Source organism: Aulonocara stuartgranti (assembly GCF_965226115.1).
Source record: "Aulonocara stuartgranti genome assembly, chromosome: 1".
NCBI classification, from domain to species: Eukaryota; Metazoa; Chordata; class Actinopteri; order Cichliformes; family Cichlidae; genus Aulonocara; species Aulonocara stuartgranti.
Window position 1 is genome coordinate 34,835,456 of NC_138939.1, and position 9,375 is coordinate 34,844,830.

At 45.9% G+C, this 9,375-nt stretch overlaps 2 long non-coding RNA genes across 2 annotated transcripts; one reads left to right on the forward strand and one right to left on the reverse strand.

Annotated features, from left to right (window-relative positions):
* The first annotated feature begins 1,104 nt into the window (after nucleotides 1–1,104).
* LOC309703988 lies at nucleotides 1,105–7,233 on the forward strand. The gene is made up of 2 exons (XR_014276098.1): nucleotides 1,105–5,731; nucleotides 6,134–7,233. It is a non-coding gene; the product is annotated as an uncharacterized lncRNA (long non-coding RNA).
* Nucleotides 7,234–7,455: 222 nt separating this feature from the next.
* Nucleotides 7,456–8,250, reverse strand: LOC309704049. The gene is made up of 2 exons (XR_014276130.1): nucleotides 7,853–8,250; nucleotides 7,456–7,723 (listed from the first exon to the last, which is right to left on the reverse strand). It is a non-coding gene; the product is annotated as an uncharacterized lncRNA (long non-coding RNA).
* Nucleotides 8,251–9,375: the final 1,125 nt, after the last annotated feature.

A 9,375-nucleotide genomic window follows, 5' to 3' on the forward strand; every position in this document is an offset into this window, starting at 1 on the left:
ATATAGGTACAGCACTCCTGACCAAAAAGGCTGCAGACTCCGCCTCTTTCTGCGAGGAGAAAATCCGTTGCGACCCTGTTTTGGAAAGCCATTAGGGAAGTGGCAGATAACTGTGCATGCACAGCTTCAAAACCATCTCGAGTGTAATTAGCCAACAGTTGCACATTAAAGTGAATGTAGTTAATTCTGTCTACATTCGCATTTATTTCAACCATCCAAAGTATCGAGGCCCATCCTGCTTTAACCTGGTCTCGCAGTTTATATTCATCGGGGACCCCACGGGGTATACCTACAGCATCAATATAGGTTGGATTGTGAGCTGAACCTGGGATTAGAGAACGTTTAGAGCGGCGTTCAGAGGAGGATGGGAGGCCAACTTCGTGTACTTCTATAGAGAGATCTACTGGAGTGACTAAAACAGGTAAAATAAGAGTTATGAGAGCGCAAAGACCTGACGCATCCCGAGGGAAACCATCATATAACTTGTTATTGCCACACCACCACCACAAATCAGCCCTAGCCGTAGGTCGGAAGTTTGGTTTCATAACCGTCATCTCAGTGCACCAAGAAGAGTTCAAGCTACCTAGTTTTACTGCATTGCCAGTCAGGTTAATACAAGTGAAATTGTTCACAGCTACATCTGAAGAAAAGAAAGGTGGTTTATTAGAGACCGAGCGTTGAGTTTTAGGAAAGTGGTTTTCCAGATATGAGCAATGACCTCGTTTTGTATTGTTCATAAGATGCAGGAGACATGCACTATTGACTGGCGCCGGTACCACCCTTAAAGTGGGGCGGGCTCCCATACACACTATGCAGTCGGAAGCCGTCTTGTCAGCAGCTTGTTCAGCTAGTAGTAACCAGTTGTTTGTTGCTCCAGAAATACCGGTTAGAATTTGGAAGAGGTCATCTTTAGACATTTTATTTGTGTCTACAATGCGTATTCGGCCGTTTCTCCCCCCGTTTGTATATGTCACCGGAGGGCCATTAAAGGTGGGGTTATCATCTTTGACTACAGAGCTTGGAGCTGCACCAACGCTAGGGCATATTTCCATTTGCCAATACAGGGCGGTGCGATCAGTCCAAGGGGCAAGTATAAACTGTTGACAGGAGGTCAAGGCCAGATCCTTTAGGGTAAAAATTAAGCCTGAAAGATCCGGTTTTTTTGCTATTCTGAGCATATTTTGGTTTCTCCAGTGCAAAGCCTGACCCCTAGAGTGCTTGGACCAATCGAGGTCCGTTTCTGACACTAAACTGGACCACTTCCACTGATGCCAACCTCCCAGGGTTATATACCACACTGAGGAGGAGAGATGTACTGCAAGGTTAAAAAGATCCCCCCCTTGGTCTTTGGTGACGGGAGTGACTGGGAAGCTAGCGAAATCTATTTCGACTACCCAACTTTTATTGTTGGGGACACAGAGAGTAATCATTCTAGTCGTACTTGGGGTACAGGAGGTAACCGTGTCTCGTTTCTTTCTAAATGGATCGGGCATGGGCAAAACTGGAGAGGAAGTGGTGGGCAAGACCCTAGGGGCTACATTTGTCAGATTGGGACTGTCAGAAGGGGGCGAAGCTTTTGAACTTGAAGGTGTCGGAAGTGTCGGGGGCCCTTCACAGATCAGGATTATGCCAATGGGAATGAGACCCAGGGCCAGGAAGCAAACAAAGACGCAACATCTTTGCCTGCCTGTCATTTCAGGGGGAAAGGGCCAAGACATGTTTACTTAGCTTGGATGTCTTCTAATAGAGGATGATGGGGCACAGAAAGGTGGTCCAGTTCCCCCCACCTCGCCAAGGGCGTGTTCTAGGAGTTAAAGAGCAACAAAAAGTATCAGTGACACAACTTTAAATGAGCTTTCAGCGGTTAAAACTATTGCAATGTAAAATGTAAATCTTAAAAACTCAAGCCAATATAAAAGCAAAGTCATAAAACATGTTAAAAATAGAAAAATAAAAATGTTTAGTTCAGTATGAAGAACACCCCCTTTTGTAACCAGCCGGCTTGTAGGTTGAGTTTTGGCTCCCTCAAGTGGTTGGTGATGCTGTTGCAGCTCCTTCTGACAGGTCCTTCTGCACCTCTCTCAAGGTTCTTCCTGGTTCGGTGGCAGCAGCGCACTGTGTGTAATGAAACCAGGTGTCACCTTTCCCTTCGAGCCTGACAGCGTGGGAGGTCCGCTCTGTTATGCGGTAAGGGCCTGTCCAGCGAGGCTCAGCCCACTTTCTCTTTGTGACTTTCAGGAGGACGTAGTCCATTCCAGGTGTAGCCGCCTCTTTCTGCTCTTGCTGGTTTCTTTCAGCGACCTGTGAGGAATACTGGGCAACAAAACTGCGGAGCATGTTATAATATGTCCTCGGATCGAGGTCTGAATCAGCTTCATCCGACATTAACAGGCGAGAGGAGGGGCCAGGAAAAGGCCTGCCATGCTCCAACTCAAATGGAGTGTAACCAGAGGTTTGATTTACTGAGCATCTTATGGACATTAATGCAAGAGGCAATGCCTTAACCCAATCTAATTTGGTCTGTGCACAGATTTTAGCCAATTTAGTTTTTAGAGTTTGATTCATCCTTTCCACTTTCCCCTGGGATTGGGGGTGGTAAACTGAGCCAAACTTATGTTTCAAACCTAATGCGGCTTCAACCCTCTGCAGATCGTGGTTCCTGAAATGTGAACCATTGTCCGACCTTATGACCTCGGGAAACCCATGCTGTGGTATATAATGATTAATCAGACACTTCACCACAGTTCTACTGTTTTCACTTGCTGTCGGCCAGGCTTCTGGCCAACCTGAAAATGCATCCACAGCCACCAGCAGGTACCTGTAACTACCTACTCTGTCCACCATGTCTGTGTAATCAATGATTATTTCTTTCCCTGGGCAAAGTGGGATGGGGAAGTACCCTGCTATTGGCTTGAAGGCGGGCTTGATTCCAAATTGGTTGCACTCCTTACAGGTTTTAACCATGTATTTTGTCATGTCTTTTAGATAAGGGTGCCACCAGGCGGCTAAGTTCCTCATCATTTGTGCAGGTCCCACATGCCCCACTCCATGTGCCTCTTCCATTGCTGTCTGTCTGACCCCTGGCGGTAGAATGGGCCTTCCATCTGGGCCACGCCAAACATCTGTGTTTGTGGCCCCTCTTGTTACCCATAATGATTTTTCCTGGGGGCTGGCTTTGTCCTGTAACTCTCTGATTGTGGCTAGGCCTAGTTGTATGGGTGGTCTTTCTGGAGGGGGTGTGGCTTCTGGGTCCATTACCATAATCAGGGAGGGTAAGTAACCAGCTGTCTGCTTAGCTACTAAGTCGGCCTGTTTGTTACCTAATGCCACTAAGTCCAATCCGGCACTGTGTCCTTTGCATTTTACCACTGCCACCTTAACAGGTAACAACAGTGCTTCCGCTAATTCCCTCATTTCTATCTCATGTTTAATAGGCTTTCCGCTGGCTGTCAAAAAACCAGCTCTTAGCCACTGCTTGAGCTCCACATGCACTGCTCCCACAGCATAAGCTGAATCACTGTATATATTCACTTTCTGTCCCTTTCCCATCCTTAAGGCTTCAATCACCGCTCTCAGTTCAGCTCTCTGTGCAGACTGTTGTCCTGTCAACTGCTCTGCTTTCACTGTTTTCCATCTCATGTCTGTCTGTTCCACTATTGCCCATGCAGCCTTCAACATTCCACTTTCAGTTCTGAAACAACATCCATCTGTGAACCAATCTTTTTCTGCATCCATTAGAGGTTCTGCCTGCAAATCTGGCCTGATTTTCTCCTGTACCTGCACAACCTCTTCACACATATGTGGTTCCCCTGATCCCATGTGATCAGCCATGTTTATGCCTTCATGTGAGTAGGTGATGTGTGGTGCTTCCAAAATGGTACTGAGGCGTCTCTGCCTGAGTGAAGTGAGTGTGAAGGCCTGTGAGGAGACGTAGGCCACCACACTGTGTGATGTCAAAATTTTTAGTGGGTGGTTCATCACTATGTGTGCTGTTTTCTGAATGATTTTTGCAAGTCCAGAAACGTGTTGTGTGCACGGTGGGTGGCGTTTTTCAGTGTTGTCAAGCATTACGCTTACATATGTCAACACTTTTCTCTCTCCCCCTTTTTTCTGGAACAGGATACCATTGATATGGGTTCCGGTTCCAGAAACATCAAGATGAAAAGGCAAAGCATAATCTGGCACAGCAAGGTCAGAGGCGACAGAAAGCTGTTGTTTTAACTTTATAAACGCCTGTTCTGTTTCTGTAGTCCATGAGAGGGGAGCAGAGAGGTTTCTCATGCCTTGTTCATTTACCAAAACGCGCAAAGGGGAAGTAAGGCCAACATAGTCTGGGACATAGGTCCTGCTGTAACCAGTCAGGCCCAAAAATGACAACATGTCTTTTACAGTTAGAGGTTTAGGATGGTGCAAAATGGAGTTCCTGTGTTCTGGGGACAAGGAAATACCGGACTGTGAGACCATGCGGCCTAGAAAAGAAACCTGTTTTCTTGCAATCTGTAGTTTGTTTTTGCTCACTTTAAAACCTATGTTGGCCAGGTGGTGAAGTACCACTCTGGTGGCCTCCAAACAGATGTCAGCCGTGGGGGCAGACAGCAAAAGGTCATCCACATATTGTATTAACATACAGTCAGATGGTAGTGGGCTGGTTTGTAAAAGTTCTTTCAAACACTGATTAAACAGTCCTGGGGAGAGGGCAAATCCCTGTGGTAAGCGAGTGTAACGCCATTGTCGGCCTCTAAATGTAAATGAGAAAATGTCACGCAGTGACTCACGAAGTGGGAGGCAGAAAAAGGCATTAGCCAAGTCAATGCAGGTGAACCAGGCATGAGATGGTGGGAGGTTGGTCAAGGCAACATAAGGATTAGGCACAGGCAAAGTAGGAGTGCCAAGTAAGGCATTAATCCTTCTCAAATCATGTGCCATTCTGAACTTCCCCGTGCCTTTTTTCTCAACGGGTAGGATGGGCGTGTTCCACTTAGAGCAGGAGGGCTCCAAGACACCGGCAGTGACCAAACCAGAAATTGTTTCTGCAATCCCAGCCTCAGCCTCCGGTCTGTGTGGGTACTGAGGCTGCCACAAAGGGGTAGCAGATGACAGTTGAAAAGAGACTGGCTCCACATCAACTAAACCTACATCTGTGGGTCCAAGGGACCACAAACAATCTGGAAGAGAGTCGAGTAAAGGCGCAGCATCACAGTGGTCTGTGTGTTCTCTTCCATGTGACCCGCTGACCACTCCATGTTGCAGTGTTGAGGAATTAAAGCAATCATTTAAAATTTGGTATGTCTTGGTAGATGGAGAAAACAAAACCTGTGGGAGTTTTGTAGGTGTCCAGTCAGTGGCCGCAAGGGAACGTTTAACCATTCCACCCAGCTCCTTAGCCTGGTGTCCAGGATGTAAGGCCAGTGACACATGGGGAGCTGCCTCATCAGACATCATGTACCACTGTAATTGATCTGTTGTAAAAGTAACCGCTGCTGCCACTCCCTCCGGTGCCGCAAAAATGCACGACATGTTCAGAGACCAAGCCCGCCCCTCACACTGCTTTTGGAACATGTGCTGGTACCAGGTGGTGTCATGCCTGTCATAAAACAGTGTAACATGAGGTGGGTCAGGGGGAGGGACATAAGGATGTAGGAGTGAGAGCCACGGCCGCCATTGCTGAAAAGCAGTCCAAACTCCTGGTTCAGCAGGTGTTTCAACTTCCAATAATGCCCAGTAGATGTCAGCAGAGTCCGCCAAACAGGAGGAGGGTTGCAGCAGAAACTGACCACCTCCCTCTGGCCCATCAGAGCAGGGAAGTACAACCCCAGTAGGGAGAGTCAAGGAGTGCTGGCAAAGGGGTTGGACCGGGAAAGAGGGGCTGACGCAACACGATTATTCACCTGGACCACTGACCTATGTTCATTTAAGCAGCTGCGTAATGCTGCTTCTTGATCAGTTAATTGTTGTTCAGTGGGTTCCTGTCTGTTCATTCGAACCGCAAATGGTGCGCTCGCAGGGGGGTCAGTTAGGCCCTCAGATCCGGTTCCAAAACAATGGGACATAGAAGAGGGGGCTCTACTACTAGCTGAGGATGTCGCCGACAGAGAGGAGCTTCCTGGGCAAAAATGCTTGGTATCTATGGGAGTTGGAGCTACGGGCGGTTCTTCTCCAATAGTCATTATTCCACCAGAGATATTAAGTACCGGATATATGCCTGCTGAGGGAGGAGTTGAGGCAGAATAGGGAGGTGGCTGAGACCTATTTTTCTTCATGTGTGGTTTTGCAGTTTCCCATAAACACACCCAGTGATTAAATTTAGCTTTGCGGCCTGCGTGCTTATCTGCTTCCTTTCTGTGTCTCACCCCGCTCATCACACCTGCACCTGCTGCTGCTGAGTTGGCTTCTTCCTCTTTCTCTTTTGCCTGCATAGCCTTATTCTGCCAAATTATTCCCCAGTTACCACTACTCCCCTCGTCCTTTCCCTTTTCTTTCATTAACCTTTCAGCTGTTTTCCTCAATGACTCTTTCTGCTTTTTTGCTTCTTTAGGCTGGTGTGTGGAGTTGATGACTGTCTCAACACATGTTAATTGTTCTCCCAATGTGCTAAGAATAACACCGGGACCCCAACCATCATCATTAGTTTCTCGATCTAATTCTCCATCCATTTTACTGTCAAGGGAGGAGTGTTCTTTTATTGATTTTAAAGGAGAATTTGGGCCAGCTGGGTTTCTGCCTCTGTTAGGCACTAACAGCTGGGGCGCTGCTTTAAAGGTGAGTCAGCACTGAAATATCCCTTCAGGTGTTACCAAGCTTCTACCAAACCGGAGTCTGGCGGGTAACCTTGCCTAGAGCTTCCTGATAGGGGTGCTAGTTGGTTGTCACCTTGTTCACACGTCTCATTCACACTTCATACATTACCTGCAGTCACTCATTACCCTCCTTATGTATGTAATAAATGTGTAAAAAAAAATTCTATGTGTGGTGTATTATTTTAACCAAAAGAGGAACCTAGTTCCTTTAATTGTGTAATCTGTGAACAACGGAGAACCAAACTGTCCTGCCCAGTGTTCCACAGCAAGCATTCAGCGTGTATTTATGTGTGTCCAATATCAAACAGAACATCAAAACATTTAAAACACTAAAATCATCGGGGTTTTAAGAAGAGATCCGTTTTCTCCTATTGATCAAAGGGACCCCTCCTTTGGACTCCAACCAGTACTTCTCCTTTTTAAGTTTTAGAGGATCTTTTCTAATAAAGTCCTCTGGGCCTTCCTAACCCTTCTGTAGTTTAGAGAATATTACTAAAAAATATTCTCAAGGCCTTTAACCTTTTAATTTGTTTAGAAAGGCGTTACTAATAAACCCTTTCAAGGTCCCAGACCTGCACTGAGGTATGTATCCGACACCGGAGAGCAACCCGTCGGCTGCAACCGTGGTCAGACCTCAGTTCACTCTTATCTTTATTCACTTATTCACTTATTTCTTATTCACTTATCTCTTATTCACTTATTTCTTATTCACTTGTCTGATTCTCAACAAGCCTTAAGTAAGCCAGACAATTTTGGTTATGAATTACTAGGAGTTTGGACACTAAGTATTTTTATAATGTTCAATATAGCAGAAATAAAAGGTCTGCTTACCTTGTTTTTGTGTGCACACAGCTTTTGTCCAAACTCCGTTCACTCAGACCACGGCCGAAGTCCTCCCATCCGTTCCAGTTGACCTGGAGCGGATCCTGTTCGTGACGCCAATTGAAGGATACAAAAAAAACAACAACAGCAATAGAATAATATTAAACACAAAGTGAACCCGTCTTCCTTCATTAAATAGGTTCTTTTAGATGTTAAGGAGGAATTGACTTAACCAGGCTGGCGGAGAATGAAGACAACCGGACACCTGCGGCAGATGGGGAATCAGTGAACTTTTATTGAGACAGAGACAACCTCTCAACACAGCTCACATCAGGAGATTCCCAAGATTTGCTGTGAGGATGGGTATATATTCTCTAAAACTTACAGGAGGGGGTTGTGAGGAAAGTGCTGCATTAGCAGAAAAACAACTCCATAAAAGGAAATCGGCCTTGGGTGTTCTAGTCTCTTCGCTTGCAGATATCTTGCACCTGCAGGATGAGGCGATCGCTTCTTATCGCTCTCAAGGCCAAAGTCGTGAGCACATTTTTATTACACAGTTGCACAGTAACTTTAAAGCTGAACAATATTTAAAGCTGAATAATGTTTGATCAGATTATATTTTCTTCACCTTCCACATTACCCAAAGGCCTGTGTTGCTGCCCGAAACCATCCACATTTCACAAGTGCCAGTGGTGTTGCTGGCTGATGCCGTTCACAATACTCAAGGGCCTGTGCTACTGGCTGATGCCATCTACATTAAACCAGGGCCTGTGGTGCTGGCCAATACCACCAACATTTCACCAGGGGCAGTGTTGTTTGCTGAGGCCATCCTAGAGCTGGGCGATATATCGAGTTTTTAAAACATATCGATATTTTTTTATACGAGATATAAGATGTGACAATATCCTTTATATCGATATAGACTATGTTACGTTATAATTATAGTTGTGGAGCCGCAAGTTTGCCTCTCTTTCGTCCACTTTTGTCTCTACGCAACGTTACTCCGCCTCGCCTTCACTGAAGACAACTCCCCCTCCTACCCCATCGCTTCACGTGCAGGCAGCGAGAAGACGGACACGGCAAATCTCCGTTAACGAGTTACTGCGCATTGCCCCATGCGTGGGGCTGGACGGCGTCAACGTGCTAACGAGCTAAACATGCTAACGAGCTAACCGCGCTAACGAGCTAACAGCGCTAACCCTAAAATCCTTTCATTCTCTCAAAAGTTGATAGCGCGCCTTATGTATGAATTCTGGTTGTGCTTGATGGCCGCGAACCGATTTTATGTGGTACACGGCGCTCAGCAATCTGTCAAAAATGTTTGAGTACGACTTTGGTAAGCTACGGAGCTGCACCGCTTGATAGATTGTCGGCGCATTACGGCTACCGAAGAGCTTCGCGGAGTGATACGTACTGTGCTTCAACGTAATATTACCGTACTGTGTGTGTATAAGGACCATAAATGGCACCTGTAAGAGACGTGGTTATGAAGTGGATTTCAAACTCCAGGCTGTCAGTCACGCAGTACAAGTTGGGAACAGAGCAGCTGTGAAATCTGTCTGTCTTTGTTATTACGCTCAGCGTCTTTTAGTTTACATTTTGACTGCACAATTGTGAGCTCTTTGTTTAGCACAAAAACAACCTTGTTTTCTTTTATTTATGGAGCATTATTATTTAATGAATGCTCATAATTTAATTTTGAGTAATTTTTCATGTGCTGTATGTTAATAAAATGTTAATAAAAGTTAATAAAAGT